This window comes from Eptatretus burgeri, chromosome 1 (genome assembly GCF_056783735.1).
Source record: "Eptatretus burgeri isolate ZD-2024b chromosome 1, Ebu_testis_v1, whole genome shotgun sequence".
In the NCBI taxonomy this organism is placed as follows: domain Eukaryota; kingdom Metazoa; phylum Chordata; class Myxini; order Myxiniformes; family Myxinidae; genus Eptatretus; species Eptatretus burgeri.
In genome coordinates this window covers 37,255,895-37,275,019 of record NC_140961.1, presented here as the reverse complement: position 1 = coordinate 37,275,019, position 19,125 = coordinate 37,255,895, and the positions used below count along the sequence as shown (strand labels likewise).

At 44.7% G+C, this 19,125-nt stretch overlaps 1 protein-coding gene and 1 non-coding gene across 11 annotated transcripts in view; one reads left to right on the top strand and one right to left on the bottom strand.

Moving 5' to 3' along the window:
• Positions 1 to 19,125, top strand: part of LOC147034261 (uncharacterized) — a 231,089-nt gene that overhangs the window by 93,975 nt on the left and 117,989 nt on the right. The window lies entirely within an intron of this gene.
• Positions 18,706 to 18,777, bottom strand: TRNAC-GCA (transfer RNA cysteine (anticodon GCA)). Its single transcript has one exon. It is a non-coding gene; the product is annotated as a tRNA-Cys (tRNA).

Sequence of the window (19,125 nt, the reverse complement as noted above, 5' to 3'; positions counted from 1 at the left end):
GACGGATGAGTTGGTTTGGTGACAAGAACATGCCGATTCGATTTTAGTTCAGGTCCGCATCCAGATTCGGCCTATCATCAGTGGGATACAAAACAAACTGTTCAGCGTGGTGGAAGTATGCCGTTCTTGTTACATGAAGTGATTTCTGCTCTAGCTCTTCCATAAGTCTCGACCATGTTTACAAAAAGGTCTAGCTAAAGCATGTTTCCTCAATTATGTTGATTTTATATAGCAACCGAACTACCAAGAGCAAGAATTGCTTTGCAATACATGTCCCCGACTGATGTGATATTTTCTAATTCCAAAAAGGGCATAACTGTGAAAGTTTGATGAAACGCCCTGAAACTCGAACTTCCTCTGTAACTTATCATAATAAAGCCATGTACCAAGTTTCAGTTGAATATATTAAGGGGTGTTGGAAAAAAAGTCTGAAAAAACACAGGTAGGATGGACAGATGGAGATCAAGCCTATAATCCCCTTCAGTGAAACCGGTAGGGGACTAATAACACTGAACAACAAATTTCAAAAATTTTTTTTTACTGGAGATGTGTAAAGTGATTAAGACTAATTTGGGTACGCTGATTTCAAAAATCATAACCGTTTTGCTGTATCACGTCAGGATTTTCAGGAACAGAAATATTCCCATTGCCTAGAAGTCAGGATTTCAATGAAATTTACATATGTCTTTAACATGTCTATTTCGTACAATTGTTGTTAACTTGTGTTATATTTCTTTCTTTCAGATAAAGATGAGTAGGCGTTCCTGTACCAATCATCCTGACAACTTCTGTTATGTCTGTGGTCGGTATACCAAAAAAGATCAACAGCGAAGTATATCTACTGCAGTGAAAATGAAGGCCGCCTACTTTCACTACTTCGGGTGTAAGGTGGGGGACCAAGAACAGAGCTGGGCACCACACATCTGCTGCACAAGCTGTCACACAACCTTGACTCAGTGGTTGGTGGGCAAGCGCGCGAGCATGCCATTTGCGGTGCCCATGATATGGCGTGAGCCGCAGAATCATCATGATGATTGTTATTTCTGCTGCACAAGCATCGCCGGCTTCAACAAGAAGACTAAAGGTCACATCAAGTACGCTGACTGCGTCTCTGCTCGTAAACCTGTGCCTCATGATGACGAGAACCCCGTTCCAACACCTCCAGCTGATCAGAACATAGCTGTAAGCAGTGGTGAAGAGGATGGTGATGATGAACCTTTTGAACCCGACACTCAAGAATCACACCTTCTGAACCAGGGAGACTTAAATGATCTTGTAAGAGATCTCTCGCTGTCAAAGGCGAAGGCAGAGCTGCTTGGATCAAGGCTGCAGCAGTGGAATCTTCTTAGAGCTATCACCAAGATATCCTTGTTCAGAGCACGTCACAGAGACATGGCTGAGTTCTTTGAGATGGAAGACACGATGACATTCTGCAGTGACATCAACGGTCTGTTGAAAGAACTTGGGTGTGATCACGATCCTGCAGACTGGCGCCTCTTCATCGACTCGGGGAAGAACAGCTTGAAGGCTGTTTTGCTCCACAATGGCAACGAGAAACCATCAGTCCCACTGGCTCACGCGTTCGGCATGACAGAGACCTATGAGACTATGCGGCAGCTGCTTGATTCCATCAAGTACAATGACTTCAACTGGCACATCTGCGGAGACTTGAAAGTGGTGGCGCTGTTGTTAGGGCTGCAGTCAGGCGACACGAAATACATGTGCTTCCTTTGTCTCTGGGATAGCAGAGACGACAAGAATCACTGGACGAAGAAAGATTGGGAAGAGCGAAAAGAGCATGTACCTGGTCGACACAACGTGAAGCATGTCGCCCTTGTCGACCCAGCCAAGGTTTTCCTTCCACCACTCCACATAAAGCTCGGCTTGATGAAAAGTTTTTTGTACGGGCAATGGATCTGAATGGGCGTGGGTTTTTATACCTCAAGGAAAAGTTTGGCAACACCTTGTCGGAGGCCAAGATCAAGGCTGGTGTCTTTGTTGGACCGCAAATCCGACAGATTATGAAGGACGAAACTTTTCCGACAACTCTAAACCCCAAAGAGCTGGAAGCGTGGAGGAGCTTCAAAGCTGTGACGGACAACTTCTTGGGGAACGAGCGCGCGGACAACTATGAAGAAATAGTGCAGCAGCTGCTGGAGTCCTTCAGGAAACTTGGCTCCAGGATGTCCCTGAAAATCCATTTCCTACACCAGCACCTGAACTTCTTCCCTGACAACTTGGGAGCAGTCTCGGACGAGCACGGCAAGCGATTCCACCAAGAGATTTCACTCATGGAGACGCGTTACCAAGGGCGGCACAACCCGAACATGATGGGCGATTTCTGCTGCTTCCTGCATCGTGAAACTGACACAGAGCAGCACAAACGCAAAGCCAAATGCCTAAAGCATTTTTAATTCCATTCTAGTGGAGTTTTTCTGTAATTTCTATAATTTTGAAGCATTCATGATGAAATAAATGAATAAATGAATTTTTGTAAATTTCATTGAAATCCTGACTTCTAGGCAATGGGAATATTTCTGTTACTGAAAATCCTGACGTGATACAGCAAAACGGTCATGATTTTTGAAATCAGCGTACCCAAATTAGTCTAAATCACTTTACACATCTCCAGTAAAAAAATTTTGTTGTTCAGTGTAAGCAGTGATCAGAGGTGGAAATACAATTAGGTAATAACAAAATACTATGCATTTGTAGATTAAATAATCTACAATGGCATATGATGTAAAGTCTTACATGTACTATGTGAGGGAATCATTTTGAGGACTGAGCTGTCATTGATAACTTTATCACCGTGGCAGTCAAGGAGTCATTTTGTGGGCTCTCTCTCTTTCCCTCTTTCCCTCTTTCCCTCTTTCCCTCTTTCCCTCTTTCCCTCTTTCCCTCTTTCCCTCTTTCCCTCTTTCCCTCTTTCCCTCTTTCCCTCTTTCCCTCTTTCCCTCTTTCCCTCTTTCCCTCTTTCCCTCTTTCCCTCTTTCCCTCTTTTTCTCTCTTTCTCTCTCGCATGTTGGTCAGGAATCGGTTACAAGTTCGGCCCTTTGGTAGCATTCTTTTTGTGAGGTGCAATCAATCCGCTGATGCATTGGCCATTCAGCTTAGAGCGCGATGTTGAAATTAATCCATGGCCCAGTGATATCTCGCCTATGATTCATGAAAAAAACACTCCGTGAGATGTCTTCAATGTCCATCAGCAAATGAGAGCAGACTGGTCCCAGCTTAACATCTATACAAGGGATGGTGCACTTTGTGATGTAATGCCCTGCCTGCGAAGCACCACTTCTGATAGTTTGCATTCCGAGAATCAAAACCAGAGTCTCTCTCTCCCTCTCTCCCTCTCTCCCTCTCTCCCTCTCTCCCTCTCTCCCTCTCTCCCTCTCTCCCTCTCTCCCTCTCTCCCTCTCTCCCTCTCTCCCTCTCTCCCTCTCTCCCTCTCTCCCTCTCTCCCTCTCTCCCTCTCTCCCTCTCTCCCTCTCTCCCTCTCTCCCTCTCTCCCTCTCTCCCTCTCTCCCTCTCTCCCTCTCTCCCTCTCTCCCTCTCTCCCTCTCTCCCTCTCTCCCTCTCTCCCTCTCTCCCTCTCTCCCTGGTGTTGGCTTAATGGTTAGGGTAGTGGGCTTTGGATCCTAGGGTTCTGAGTTCAAATCCCACTTGGCTGTTGAATTAATATCAGGTGGGGTTAACTCGGCCTGTCATCCTTCCGAGGTCGGCAAAATGAGTGCCAGCATGCTGGTATACTGTGTCGGAGTGGCGAACCGTCCAGGATTGTGCTCAATAGCTAAGGAGACTGCTTAAGCAGCACCAACGCTCTGCAAAGAGTATGGTCCCAATCTCCTTGTCTCTGTCTCTGTCTCTGTCTCTCTTGTACCATACTCTTCACAGAGCATCGGTGCTGCTGCCAAAGCAGCTTCCTGAGCAAGGGTTATACTGGGTGGTTTTCCATTGCTTTCCTAGCAGTAATTAGGGCAGGAATTTGGAATTTGTTCATGGTGCCAACAACAGCTCTCATATTCTTTGTGAAGGACAACATGGGGATCTTTAACATCCACCAACTAATGTCGTCAGACAGGACGTCCGGTTTAACGTCCATCCAAAGGACAGCACAAACACTGATGAATCGCCCGACCTGTGAAACACCAGGATGACAGTTTATAGCTGTGTCGGGATTTGAAACCAGGCTGGACAGCTTATAGATGAGTGTGCGTATCTCTAGACCGTCCTGTCATCCCAAAAAAGTTGGAGTAGCTTTTAGTAATAGTCAAAAGCACAACCATTTACCTCAGCTGGTCGGGTCGTAATGACTCGCCATTGTGGTGTTCAGCAATCTTCAGGGTAACAGAAAGGTGAACGGATGTGCCAGCTCAGCTTATCATCATATGAAAACCTTTGTGATGAAGTAACAAGGACCAGTGATAGATCTGAAAACAACCAGATCGCTCTTGACTTACCAGTTTCAGATATCTTCGTTCAGGGTCTGATTACATTGACAAGATTCATTTGTTGAAACCATTCTCCATCAAAATCTTTGCCTCAACAATGTGTCTGCACAATGTCTGCCAAGATTGTTCAGTCCTCAACAACAAAGCTACCAGAATGGAAGTTTCATTTTTGAAGCAGAAATCTAGGCTCATGGGAGACATAAAAAGGAATAGGGGTAAAATGGGGGTACATGAGATACTTAAAAGTCAAGTTCATTATGTGTGATCATGGCTGTCGGTGAGGCCCAAAATAGTTCACATTTTTGGGCCTCACCATCAGCCATGATCTTTCCTGAGCAAACCACATATCGAAGTTGGCCTCCAAAGCCTGCCGCAGACTGGACATCCTCGTTCATGCAAAATCTTTCCTTGGCACATCTGCACTCTTATCTACCTACGAGGCTTAAATCCACAGTTTGATGGATGAGTGCTCTTCCCTTTGGGCTGTTACCTCTGCCTCATAACTTGCACTTCTTGATGCCATGGAAACCAAGGCTCTCAAAATCATTGGAATGTCCCATGATGAAGCTCGTTATCAGGGTCTGTAAACTCACATCGCAGACAGGTCAGTGACCTCTGTCTTCTACCACACCTTTTCTGTCATGCACCACCTGTATTTCCTGTGCTTTCTTCCTCTGCCCCTCTCCCCCTCCCTCTGGTTTCTGCAGAGTGAAAGTGGCCTGCCACTAACCCACTTCTGGTGAAACTTCCAAAATCAAAGCTTACTCCACCCCTCCACTCATAAGTTCCTCTTTTCATCATGTGCGGAATGAACTTCCTCACTCCGTTCAATCCCATTCTTCTGTCCAGGGATTCAAGATGGCTGTTTACCACCACCATCTTGAAGGTAGCACATGTCATCCCCCATCCATATTCATAATCTTTTCTGCCCTCATTAAACCTCCCCAGGCCCACTACTTCCTTTCAAGATTATTGTGCCCACCCCCACCCCCACCACTTCTGCTCCCTCACCCTCCTTTTCATTTTTTGTTTCATGTCTGTTTCATCCCCTGCAGTTTTGCCATTACTCTTCCTGCTATGTTTGAGCTTGTATCCAGCTTGTTTACCACTGTCCTCCTCCCACTTCCTTTGATCTCATTCTTCCCTGTGCCCATTCTTACTCTAATTGTCCATCTACCCTGCTGTTGGTGTGTTGTCGTTCCCCTTCCCTTCCACTATGTTCTTCTTCTTCTTCTTCTTCTTCTTCTTCTTCTTCTCCTTCTTCTTCTGTTACGTTTTGGTCCATTCTGTGTTCTAACTCTTCCACGAGCCTCTACTGCATGTACAAAAATCACAGCAAACAGTAATTGTGTGCATATGATGCAGTCAGGTGGGTTCTTCAATGAGGATAGGAGTACCCCTGTGCAAATCCAATGGGGGTATCGCACTGTGATATTATAATTGGTGAATTGGTTTCAAAAAAGACGGTCATAATGAAACCATGGTGATAAGATTATGCAATTCCAGCAAGCCAATCAGACATGTCAGTGTGGCTAATTCAGGACTTGAAGGATCTGGGAGTTTTGTGCAACAGCAGGAGTGGTTGAACCATAGGAAGATATCGCAGAGGCTTGAGAAGAAGAACAACTTGCAGGAGGTCTGATGGTCAGGTTGTTGATTAAAAAAAACATGGCTTGATATACAAAGTAGGTATTGAAGGGAAGAGGGGTTAAAAGGAACATCCATGTGCAGAATGAGACGCAGGAAATATAAGTGAAAGGACTGGTAAGACAAGCGAATGTTTGAGAGCAACCCTGCTTCACAGGTCTGGCAACACCATGGACATCATGTGGAAAACACTGTGAGAATATTATTCACATATAGGCTCCAACTTAGAGCATTTAAGTGAGGGAATGGTCAGGAGTATAGGAGAGCACTGAGCAACAACGGTCCTGTATCAATAGCCCCCGACGTGACCCTCCATCGCATAATAAGGGGCACTGCACCCATCATGAGCCCACACGGGTGTTGACACTGAGACACATAAGTGGAGTGTACGCACATGTATACAGCACCAGATTATCTGTCCTCATCAAATCTGTGAGCAGGTTGATAGCCAAGAGACGTGTGCTGGTCATCTGCAAGAAGGCTGCCCACCATTGTCTCATTCATTATTGCATGTGGAGTGGTCTTACTACCAACCATGGTGATTATGCAGCTGTGATAAATTAGCTCTTCCCAGCTTCCCTAGAGCAGGCATCCCACCACATCTGCCTGTCGCATAAGGAAACAGCGATATGTCGATGTTGGAGTGTTTCAGAGATTGGCCTCACAGTTTCTTCGCATGTTTGAAAATTCAGAGATTTCACCGATCCCCACTTTTATCGAGAGTAAAATATACCTTTTCAGTGGAAACACACTGATTCCTTAACTGCAAGGATGGTGAAGGTGTGAGCGTGAATTGGGAAGATCCCGAGGAGCATTGTCTGGGATGCAAAAGGTGTGTTACTGGTGTGTGTTCCTGAAGCATGGTTGCACTGGAATTGTGCACAAGTTGACACAATAAAACCACTTGGTGAGCTCCAAAACAGATTTCTCATTCTCAAACCTCCAAAACAAAACATATGACATTCCTAACTCTGAGTATCAACAAAGGTAGATTAGCTGAAATGAAAATAATGAAAGAGGGCCATAGTGGTGGCACAGGGCAAGAAAGACACTTGAGGAAAACCACAATGGAATAAAACGTGTCAAAATACACTATTCAAAACGATGTTCTAGCTCCTCCATGAGCCTCATCTTTGTATAATTTTTTTTAAAGGATAGGGGGCAAAATATGATATCCTGATTTCACTGCACTCAGTCACAGGAGATCCCACTGGGCATGGTTCACCATGTGAGAGAACCATATAAGTTTGCAAACTCCCGATGAGGGGCCTAAGGTCTTACAGTGCAGAGAGGAAGTAGCAGAAGCAACACCACAGTGATTCACAAGCTCACAAATCTTACTGTTGCAAGGACATATAGCATGCAACATACTACAGAACAAGCTCAGAAACAGCAAGGAGCAGCATCCATCCATCCATCTGGACCATACTCTGTACAGAGCATTGGTGCTGCCAAAGCAGTCTCCTGAGCTATTGGGCACAATCCTGGACGGGTCGCCACTCCGACGCAGGATACTCGAATGGCTCAATCATCCCAGCAAACTGGTACTTATTTTGCCGACCTCGGAAGGATGACAGGCTGAGTCAACCCCACCTGCTATTAATTCAACGGCCACGCGGGATTTTAACTGAGAACCCTAGAATCCCAAGCCCACCACCCGAACCATTATGCCAACACCAGGCATAATGAGCAGCAAAAGTGACTCCAAAGCTCCAACTATGCCCAAATCTAAAAGGACAGCTGGAAAGTGCTAATTTACTGCAGCTCCATATCACTGTGGCTGCTACTAAGACTACTCCACTCTACACGCAATAGTAAATGTGAGACTGGTGGGAAGCCTTCTTGCAAGAGGTCTGGATCGAAGAGTTTGAGACTATCGATGAGAGACAGTAAGTCCTTTTGGGAAAAGGATTACATTTCCTCGTCTCGGTAGAGCTACGAGTCAGGTTGCCAAAGTGAATGTCTGTTTCTGTAGCAGGGATGGCCTAAAAGAGCTGAAAGATTGTGGACATACCTTGTGCATGAGAAAGAGAAATCACAGCTCCGTCCTGTGAACACCAGCAGCCAGGTGACACATTTATCAATCTGAATTTTTTAAGGAAGAAAACCCTCAAACCAGCCGAATTCAGCCCTCAAGAGGTCAAAGATCTCCTTCACATAATGTCAAAGGGTGTTTGGCATAGTCAACACGCTTGCCAAGTGTGGGTTGGTGAGAGTGAGCAGTTTTGAAAATCAAGCGCTCACCGATCTCTGTTCTGTTGTTGCGTATGGCAGCTTGGCTGCCAGGTAGCTATCATTTCTTGGAGTGCAACTGTGCCACTGATGCTGTGCCCCTCTACCAGTACACTGGTACTCATTTCACCGACCTCTGAAGGATGACAGATTGAGTCGACCCAAACTGGTGTTAATTCAGCAGCCAACAAGGTTCAAACTCAGGACCCAAGGATCCTAATGACCACCAATGACCAGCATCGAACAAAAGAAGTCTTTAACCAATATGGATTGAACAACCAATCAGCGTTCAGAATATGGGAGACAATAAAGTTCAGGAAAACATCGCTTATTGGAGGATGGGCTGACTCCTTCCTCTTCAAAGTATGAACCTTGTTGAAATGTAGTAAGCAAAGCATTCCTCGAGATTCCGAAAACAGTGATGGAAGAATTTATTTGGAACCATGTTCAGGTCATTAGTCACAGGACTTTGAACGTCAATGATTTCATAAGAATGGCCTTTTGTCGTGTTACCATGTTTTGCGAGGAATGACAAAATGTCGTGGACAAATACACGGCTGTGTGCAAACAAATTCTTTCATCCAAAAAATATGGTCCCTTCCAGTGGCCGTATTCTTTAGCAGCGGCATATGACCTTGGAGCTGGGCTATTCCAGTTGCATTTTAAATGTAATTTACATGCGTGAATACAAAATTGTGCTTTAAAGATTTTATTTTTTTTTAATTTGTATTTTGAAGTACAGTATGTTAAGATGGCGAGAAAGAATGTAGGCACAAAGTGGGCTTTCAAAAGAAGAGACGCACATGATGTCCTGCATTGTCCTCTCAACTACTTGGCGGCTCACATTGACGAAATGGGGTCGTTCACTCAGCCCATGATACTTATGTTGTCTCTCAATGTCTGTGACAACAAATGAAATTGTTCAAGCTCAGAAACAGGAGAGAAGCGAACGGGCTTTTTGTACCGCGCCATCGATCCGCTACCGGGACTGGGTCGCAGGGGTCAAAGTAATCCGGTTATTTTTTTTTCTTCTTCCTTGTTTTATCTGCTGTTATGAAATCACATCTTTCATCTTTTTCATTTTATCTCCCCCAATTATCCCCTGCACCCACCCCTGCATTACTTTTCCTGCGACGCGTTGCACTTCTCCTTTGTGTCGCGCAAGACGAGCCGAGGGAGATGCATTTCAGGATTTCAAGAGGTGAACTGGGGTCAGAGGTTAGAGTGGGGAGATGTTCTTTTCATGTTCACACACGTGAGGAAAATGCAAAGAGCAAACCTGTTAAACGGTGCGTAATTTCAGTCAACGTGTACAAATGTGAAAGTCTCTATGAAGTGAATGTTCGTCTATTTGGCATCACTCGTTTAAGTACTTCCCTCATGATGCCGAAACCCCAAGTTCAAATTCCGCACAACTCGCACTGTTGATAACTGTTGTCTGCCAATGTCCTTGGAATCCATGCAAGAGTACAGCGGTGTCTGTCAATGTGCTTTTCTTGCACGTATTGTGCGTATAAGCAACTCCATGAGCCTGATATCAAGTATGAGAAAAATTAATTCCAGAGATAAGGAGGGAGGAACATCAGTCTTGAGGAAGAAGAGGATGTTTAAAGTGATAGCATATTTTGAAATTGAAGGGAGAGGAGAACCACACACTCCATCTTGAGATGTTATTAACACGAGATAGCTGCATAGCCCTTAATTTTCGATGGACTATCTGGAATAACATATTAAACATCCAAAATCGAAGGATAAATGAATATGAATTGATGCCATGGAAACCAAGGCCTTCAAGATCAGTGGAATCTCCTGTGATAAAGCTGAGTCGATGGGCCTATCACCTCGCCATCGCGACAGGTCGGTGGTCTCTCTTTATTCCACCGCCTCCTTTCTGGTCTTGTACCCGCTGCTCTTTCCGTGCTTTGTCCTCCCACCAGGTTTCTGCAGGGCACACATGGTCCACCACCAACCCTCGTCTGGTGAAATGCACAAAATCCAGAATCACTGCTCACCTCCACTCATTCGTTCCTCTTTTTTTTTCCCCACCTATGAAACCAACTTCCATATTCACATTCTTCCCTCCAGGTCTTCAAAACAGCTGTTCACCACCATCTCAGACCATCCCCCATCCAAAACCATTATCTTTTTTTACCCACATTGACCCTCCCCAAGGCCACCCCTTCCAAATTTCCAGTGTTTCCTTCCTGAGAGTTTACTTCTGTATCCATCTTGTCCACCCCCTTGTGTCCTCCCCTTCCCCTTATTTGTCCAAGTCTCCCTCGATTTTGTCCCTCAACCCTGCTGCCAGTGTGTTTTCCCCCCTCTCTTTCTTCTGTTCCTTTTGTTCTGTTATGTCCTCATCCATTCTACGCGCGAGCTCTTCCACGAGCCTTGACTTTGTATACTAAACATAATGAATGTGCTCCATTTATAAAAGGTGGAGTTGACCTGGAACAGTTATTGTAAATGGGAAGTGTTTCGTATGCTCGAGCGGTCCATTCCATTTCATGGTGGTCTTCACACACTTCCTTCCCATTGTCATGCTTGATCTCCTGAGGGAAGTAGTGTGTGGGAGCTGCTTACGAAAGGATGTTGGAAGGCTGAAAGACAACCCACCTTCAAAGAATGATTCTTAATCCCTTAGTTGTAGACATTGAGATGTGGTTAGCATTAAATGAGTTATGAATAACCTATTGGATATGTGTTCGAGGAGCCAGCTTCTGTTATACTTTTCAGGCCTACGTTTACTGTCCGACTTGTTCAACCCTAAAGCAGGATGTTGTCTTGGTCACACAAATGAAACCCATTACTGCACTTGTAAAAGGCCAGGCGGCAGGTTCCTAAAAGGGAAACGGAATTTGAATATCATAAATTCAGAATTACTAGATCTCATCTATATTCTTTCAATTAACTGGCAAATAAAAATAACAACAGCACAATTATGCAGAAAAAGCTGTTTCAGTGAATTTCCCAGTATTTTTTGAGGAAGGGGGGGGGGGTGGGAAGAGTGTAAAACATCACATGATTTTTCACAACTAATCATGGGACCCACAAAGGTAAGACACAGCTCCTTCCATGGAAAATACCAGAAAATTCACTGAAATAGCATGTTACCTAATGACGTCATATTAAAAAAATTCCTTCTTCAGTGAAAAACGTTAATGTAATGAATCAAATGTATTGTTCCAAGCATTAAATTGTTGTTGGTATCAGGTTTGTGGTGTTGTAATGTAAATTGGTGGTTTTATGTAAGCCTGGTGTTGGCTTTGTGGTTAGAGTGGCTGTCTTGGGATCTTACGGTCCTGAGTTTGAGCCCTTTATGCCACTGAATTAACACCAGGTGGGGTTGACTCAGCCTGTCATCCTTCTGAGGTCAGTGAAATGAGTACCATTGTACTGGCATAGGGGCACAGCATCAGTGGCACAGTTGTGCCCCAACAAAATGATAGCTACCCAGCAGCCAAGCTGCCATATACAAGAAGAAGAATACATGATTTTATAATACGCTGAATGGTAGAAATGAAAACCACTGCAGGGGAACCACTTTATAGGACTGCTGGAAATAACACTCAATAACTGAGATGGTCATTTGGACTTTCCTGTTCTCTGTGACCCCCTTCAGGATTCATGACTCGTGTATCTCGGTTTCTGAGATTTTTATTTGTTTTTCTTTTAAGTTGAATTGCTGTGTCGTTTGTCGGCCTCATGTCGATATTATGCAGTGTCGGCCTCATCTGGAATTCATGCTTTGAGGACTCTTAACATGAATCCCGAACAACTAATATCATTTGTCAACAGAACAATAGGACGATGACGTAACAAACAACATCACTTTTGTTAACGGATGTTAATTAAACATTACATTTTTGTTTGTCTTTAAGAACTTTGGTAATGATATGAAAAACATTTATTTTTAGTAAGTTTTGGCATAATTAGTGATGCGGTTGGACATACATGGTGATGTGATCGGTTGTACATTGTGGATGTAATATACATACATGTGAATGCAGTTAGACATGCATGGTAATTGAGTCAGACATACAGGGTAATGGAGTGGACATGATGGAGATAGACATACATGTTGATGGACTTAGACATATATGTTGACAGTGCCTTCCTCCACACCAAGCACTAAAAACCAATCCCAAAAGCCCATGGGGTTATAAACGGTTGCGTTCTTGCCCTATGCAACCACGGCCATGCCAATTAGCCCACCAATGTCCATTCAATCGAAAGCCTCCATCGTATCCCACTTAAAGCCAGGCCTCGGGGTCTCCGGCACATGCCGAGTCCAAGTCAATCGAACCCCCTCCGCCGACTGCCGTTGTCACCCACACTGCCCAGATCAGCAGTTACTCTTGACCTCCATTGATTAGGGGTCGTGGAAGGAAGGCTAATGAAATATTAAGGGGCATCGATTTCTGGTTTCTGCCGCGTTGATGGGCGAGGCCCTGGCCTGCAAGATGGTTCAGTTGGATGGGTTGTTGATCTTTTACTCTCGTTTTGTGTCTTAATTTGTCTTTGCATATATCTCTTCAAATATCTCCAAATAGTAATGTTTTGCAACCAAAGTCTTTTTTTTTTAAAGAATATACTCACATGCACATCCTTCTTCCTTGCTTGACACTCAGCATTTAAAAGGATAGTGCACAGATAAACAACGCTGGGAATGCAATGGCAAACCACCCAGTATATTTGGCAATGGCAAACCACCTACTATATATGACAATGGCAAACCACAATGATACTATTGTCAGAACCTTCCCACTTACAACACTGTACCTTCCAGCAGGTACAGCATTCATTGGTCCAGGCTAGTGCGAGAGCTCAGGAGGTGTCATACTTGTCACACAGTTTTCTAGTTTTGAGTGTGACTCCCAATGTGGATAGTTTTTGACTCCAAAATGTCACCCAGGAGCTTCCCAACTTGGCAAAGGAGTATGTTGTCATTTTGAAAGGGATGTCTCTGCAACTGTCCTGTCTGCAAGCTGATGCTTTGAACGTTTTATAAAGACCTCACGGTACCTTTTGAAAAGGCAGGACACTGTGTGTGGGTGCCCTGGCTACATTCCGAGTTCCTGCATAGGTTAAGACCTGCTTTGATGAACCCTGCGATGGACAGCCGACCTGTCCAGTGTAAGTTTGTCGTTCTGAACACACATTTTACTTGTCGCGGGTGTCTTGAGACCCCACAAAGGAGCTTGGGACAGAGGAATGTTAAGCATGTTCGATTGATTATAATCTTACAATTTATTCTGTGGTGGGTTCTTTATTGTCTCATCATTTCCTTTAGTTTGCTAATGTGTACTGTAGAAACAATAAAAACCCTAAAAATGAAAAAAATAAGGTTCTGAACCAATTTATTTTCACAGCAACCTACGTGGCCTTTATCCAAAGTTCAATGGAGTACTGCTCTCCCCAATGGGCTGAAGCTGAACCCCCACCCCTCACCTCTCACCCCTCAGCATCACATCTATTTTTCCTGGATTCTGTAGAATCTAAAGCTCTCAGCATTATTAGACTCTCCCACGATGAGGCCGACGTCCATTGCTCTCAAGTTGCAGGGAAGTTGGTCGCCTCTGCTTTTTAGCACCTTTCCACCGCTCTTGCTCCCTCTACACTCTCAGCCCTGTGATCATCGAAACCTCCTTCAGGATGCAAGTTTTCTTTCAGGGACCTCCACCTTGTTCAACTCGCACATTAGATTTATTGCATGCCTCAACTCTTTTTGTTCCTCTTCACCTCCACCACCGAAAGTGAAGGAGGTCATGTTTTCACCCCTTTCTGTCTGTTTGTCTGTGTACAGGATATCTCAAAAAGTTGTGGATGGATCTGGATGAAATTTTGTGGACAGGTTCGGTATGTGACAAGGACGAACTGATTCGATTTTGGTGAATTCCTGGATCCGGATCCGACTACTAGAATTATTTGATGTGATTCTTCACCATTGAGAGATAAGGCGAAACCGATATGCAGAATGATATCTCAAAAAGTTGTGGATGGATTCAGATGAAACTTGGTGGACAGGTTGGATGTATTGCAAGGACAAATTGATTCGATTTTGGTGAAGATCTGAATCCGGATCTGGATACGAGAGTTATTTAATTTTTTAAGTGATTCTTCGCCATTGAGAGATCGGGCCAAAAACGATATAGTACTGTATATCATGATTTCAAAAATGTATTGGGCCCGATATGTTCTCGTGGATCAGGCAGTACGTGGCGGAGGTATGCGCTCCACCGAGTGCCCTTCTAGTTTCTCCTGTTTCTGGAAATACCTTCTGAAGGAGGTACAATCTCACACTTCCCTCCAATGCTTCAAGTGAGCAGTCCACCACCATCCGATGTTATCCCTCCTCCCGACCTACAATACTTTTATGTGGAATGGAATTGAGTTGGGGGGGGGGGACTATAACTCAAATGTGTTCAGATAGCATGGTCCACGTACTCGAGTTGGTACGATTTGTCCCTGTACGAGGGACACTTCAGGGCTAAGTTGTACATAATATGTGCACTGGGGAGGCAGTGGGCATTCATAATAGAATAGTATTGGGTAAGCATGTTGTTATGCAAAACTACAGGTGAGGCCAGGTGAAGGAGCTTGAGGTGAGTGAACACGAACACATGAAAGCACTACTGGCACGACTTGGGGAATCTCGCACTGACCACTTTGTAGAGGACCACTTACCTGGTGGTGTAGTGCACTGCAGTAACGCTATAGAAAAGCCCTGACCACCCCAGGTGGAAGCACCACCCCAGGTGGCAGGACAGCCTATCCCAGGATCAGCTGCGTGCTCGAGGATGGTCCTTTGTTGACAAAAGCCACCTGTGTGCATGCACGGAATGCTCTTGGCCTGCTAACTCCCTCAGCTGTGGTCCCTCTGCCCAGGACTCTCCTTATCAGCCCGAGGATGCTACGGTCGGCTTGGCATTTTTCGCTTCATGTCGTCGATTCCTCCGACCCTGCTGTATCAGTGCAGCGTGAAGACACCCAACCACCAGGATTTGTTGTGACAAAGAGTTTTGTTTCCTGTTCATTTGCTCAAGTCCTCACCTGTCCCCTTTGTTGTGTAAATCGGTGTGCTGGCTTCATTAGCGGTGTTTTAGTTTTATTGTATCGTAAGTTTGTGACTTTCCCTCCATTTATTCATTATCTTGTGCACCAGATCTGTCCCGAGTTTTATAGTCTCGACTCCTCGTATCATTTGTTTTTAATAAACCATCAATATAATAGTAATACTCTTGTTCATCCGTCTATCTGTGTGTAACATTCCGTTCCCCCCATTGCTTGGACAGTTTGCCTGACTTCAAACACAATTTCAACCTGAAAAATCATACAGCCATCATGTTTGATCCATCCATCCATGCGGACCATACTCTGTACAGAGCGTTGTTGCTGCCTTAGCAGTCTCCTTGGCTATTGGGCACAATCCTGGACGGGTCGCCACTCCGACACAGGATACCAGCAAACTGGCACTCGTTTTGCCGACATCGGAAGGATGACAGGCAGAGTCAACCCCGCCTGGTGTTAATTCAACATCCGAGTGGGATTTGAACTCAGGATCCTGGGATCCCAAGTCCACCACCCCAACCATTAAGCCAACACCAGGCATATATTGCATTGGAGCTGTCATATTCACAATCACCATGCACTCCCTACAAGTGTTCCTTTCAGTGTAAAACGACTAAAGCGACGATTATAAAGATCATCAAATATTGAAAGCTTGGAGCTGATAAGCATCACGAGCCATGTGAAGATCACAGTACTATAAGCCTCAGCAATAGAGGCAGCAGTCTGTTGTCTATACACCGTCCAAATAACTGTGACATTCAATCGAGCAAGGCTTTTTCCGCGGAGGTTACGTGGGTCCTTGCTATTATTTCCACCTCTTTTCTCTAAAATGACTCAAATCTTGCAGTACTTCTGGGAATCTCGCAAGATTGTGAAAGAAAATGTCATTCTTTAGTTTTAACGATGTGTACATATGCATCCTCAGTAGCAGTGGCGATGCAACGTTGCTCGTAGCCAGTTGAAAGCATGAAATCATGCCACCGCAATAAGTGGAAATATTATAGAAAAAAATGCATCAGGAAGAAGATAATTGGTTTCAGGTCGTTTATTATCACAATTGGGCTGCTCATGATCACTGTAGAGTTACAATTCCACGGGGTTTCCGCATATCTCGCGGGATTGTGAGTTGGACAGACGACCTGGAGGAGCTGTTTCGATCGCGATTTCTGTGATGTCGGAGTTTGCGAGGGGGGGGTGGAGTGTTGTGGAGGGGGAGAGTTGAGGACTTGAAGTCAAATTTTACATGTGCGGCTGTTCTGCAAGTTCGGGAAAGATCACCTGGTTCGGCCATATTGAACAGCCTTGGGGAGATATTAGATTGCATCAGACTCCTTGCTATTAGGGGATGGAGAAGATATACAAGTGCTGTCTGCTCGCAGCAACTCACAAGATCGTTTGGCCATTCACCTCTGAATCAGACGGTTTGCATTAGCGGACCTCTCATGCTACAGGACTATCAACCCATATTAACCCAGGTTACTGTGTTTCTTTCATCCTCTCTTTCCTCTTCTTTTTCCTTCATTCACTTGCTTAATGTGTCCAACTGTGTCCCCACTGTCCCATTATAAGTATACCATGGAGCCCTGACATTCGTGGATTCGACATTCACGGACCCAGCATACCCGCGGTTGATAAAATGTGACCTGCTTCTACATCCGTGGCCTGTGTTTCACGTATTCGTGATTTTCTTGTGCACAAATAACCATGATCTTTCACCAGCGCCACACGCATAACAAAATTTCATAAGCATCTCCCACCAGCCATGCACAAACAAAGGAGGGAGGAGGGATTGGAGTGGGGTGAGGGTGAACAAGTGTAGGAAAGATCATAGTTTTTGGGTTGAGGATGATCTGAGATGGTGGTGAACAGCTGCCTTGAAGACCTGGAGGGAAGAATGAGATGGAAGAGGATGTGGAAGTTGATTCCACAGGTGAGAAAAAAGTGGAATGAATGATTGTGGGTGAGCAGTGATCCTGGATTTAGGTAGTTTTCACCAGAAGGGGTTGATGATGCACCGTGTGAGCCCTGCAGAAAGCTGGCGGGGGCGTGGACGAATGGAGACGGCTGAGGGTGCAAGACCAGAAAGGAGGCGGTAGAAGACAGACAGACCAATGACCTGTCTGTGACTGCAAAGTGATAGACCCTTTGACTCAGGTTCATGGTGGGAGATTCCAATGATCTTGAAGGCCTCGGTTTCCACGGCATCAAGCTGAGCAAGATGTGAGGCATGGGGAACCCACACAGAGGGATGGCAATACTCCATCAAGCTGTAGATAAAGGCCTCGAAGGTGGATAAGAGTTTAGGTTTGCCAAGGAAGGACTCTGTACGATAGAGGACGCCTTTTCAGCAGCTGACTTTGGAAGCCAACTTTGAAATGTGGTTTGGTCAAGAAAGATCATGGCTGATAGTGAGACCCGAGGAGTTTGAATGACAACTTCCTCAAGAGGAATGTAAAGAAAGTAGATTGGAGGATTTGCCAAATGGTCCTTTTAGAGTGAGAGTGTGAGACTTGTCAAGATTGAAAGACATATTTCAAGTGTTTGACCAGCTTGTGATTTTTTTCAAGGCCTGAAGAAAGGGAAGAGGCTGCAGCCTGCCTGTCTGACGGATGAAGGATGTCATGGCACATGGGATTAAATGGGATATGCAACTTACGTATTACATCAAAAAAACAACTGCATTGTAAGAAATAATTTTATTTCTATTTCTGAAGAACAAACTCAAAATAAATTGACTCCTCAGATCCATTGAATGTGGGGCATTGTAGGCAAAGTCGTGGTAGGAATTGGCTCAGTTGGTGGAGTGCTTGCTTCTGAGCTGTCTCCTCCTGGTCTTGGGAGGTGGGCCGCTGCATCCCAAAGTAGGCCGTCTTTTGGATGGAATGTAAAGCCAGCTCTTCCATCTGTATTTTAGCTGGAGGACATTGAAAGATATGACGGTATCTCTCGAAAAGAGAACATTGTGTGTCAGTACCTTGGCTAAGTTTCCTGCTTGAGGTTAGCTGTACAATTAGCACAACCTGCACAAAGTAAACGTTGGGGGGGTATGGACATGACTCAGGCTTGTCAAGTCGTATGGGCTCCTCCCTTGTCGAAGTTTGCTTTTGAAGCTGTATTTCCAAAGGTGTACACAAAGACAACATATTAACTCGTGTATATATGGAGACAAAGAAAGTTGCATACAAACTGTTAAAAAAAAACTGATCTCATGATGTCTGTGATGTAAAATAGATGTGATACCAACAAAGTAAATTATGAAATAGAGAACTAACTTAGGTGAATGAAGGGGGGGTAAAAAAAATTGAGGGGGCACCCGGATTTGAACCAGGGACCTCTTGATCTGCAGTCAAATGCTCTACCACTGAGCTATACCCCCACATGCTATTACAGCAATTACTTTACTAAGTATAGGTGATGCTACAGGCCTCTCCCTGCCTGTTGTGTGTTCCAAGCTTCGGTCGATCTCGAAATCAATATATTCCAAGTAATAATGAAACACATTCTGCCAACCATTTTTAACCAACTCACAAATGTGGTGCTGCATCTCGGAGCATGTTGTCCTTCAAATGGGGTCATAAAGATGCCTGTCCGTTTCGCATCTAGGTTGCGGACGTCAAAGATGCCACAGTATCTCTCAAAAAGAGTAATCCATTGTGAGCCGGTCTCCTGGCTGATTTCCCCACATTGAGATTAAAAATGGGAAATGTAAAAAAAAAAAAACGTT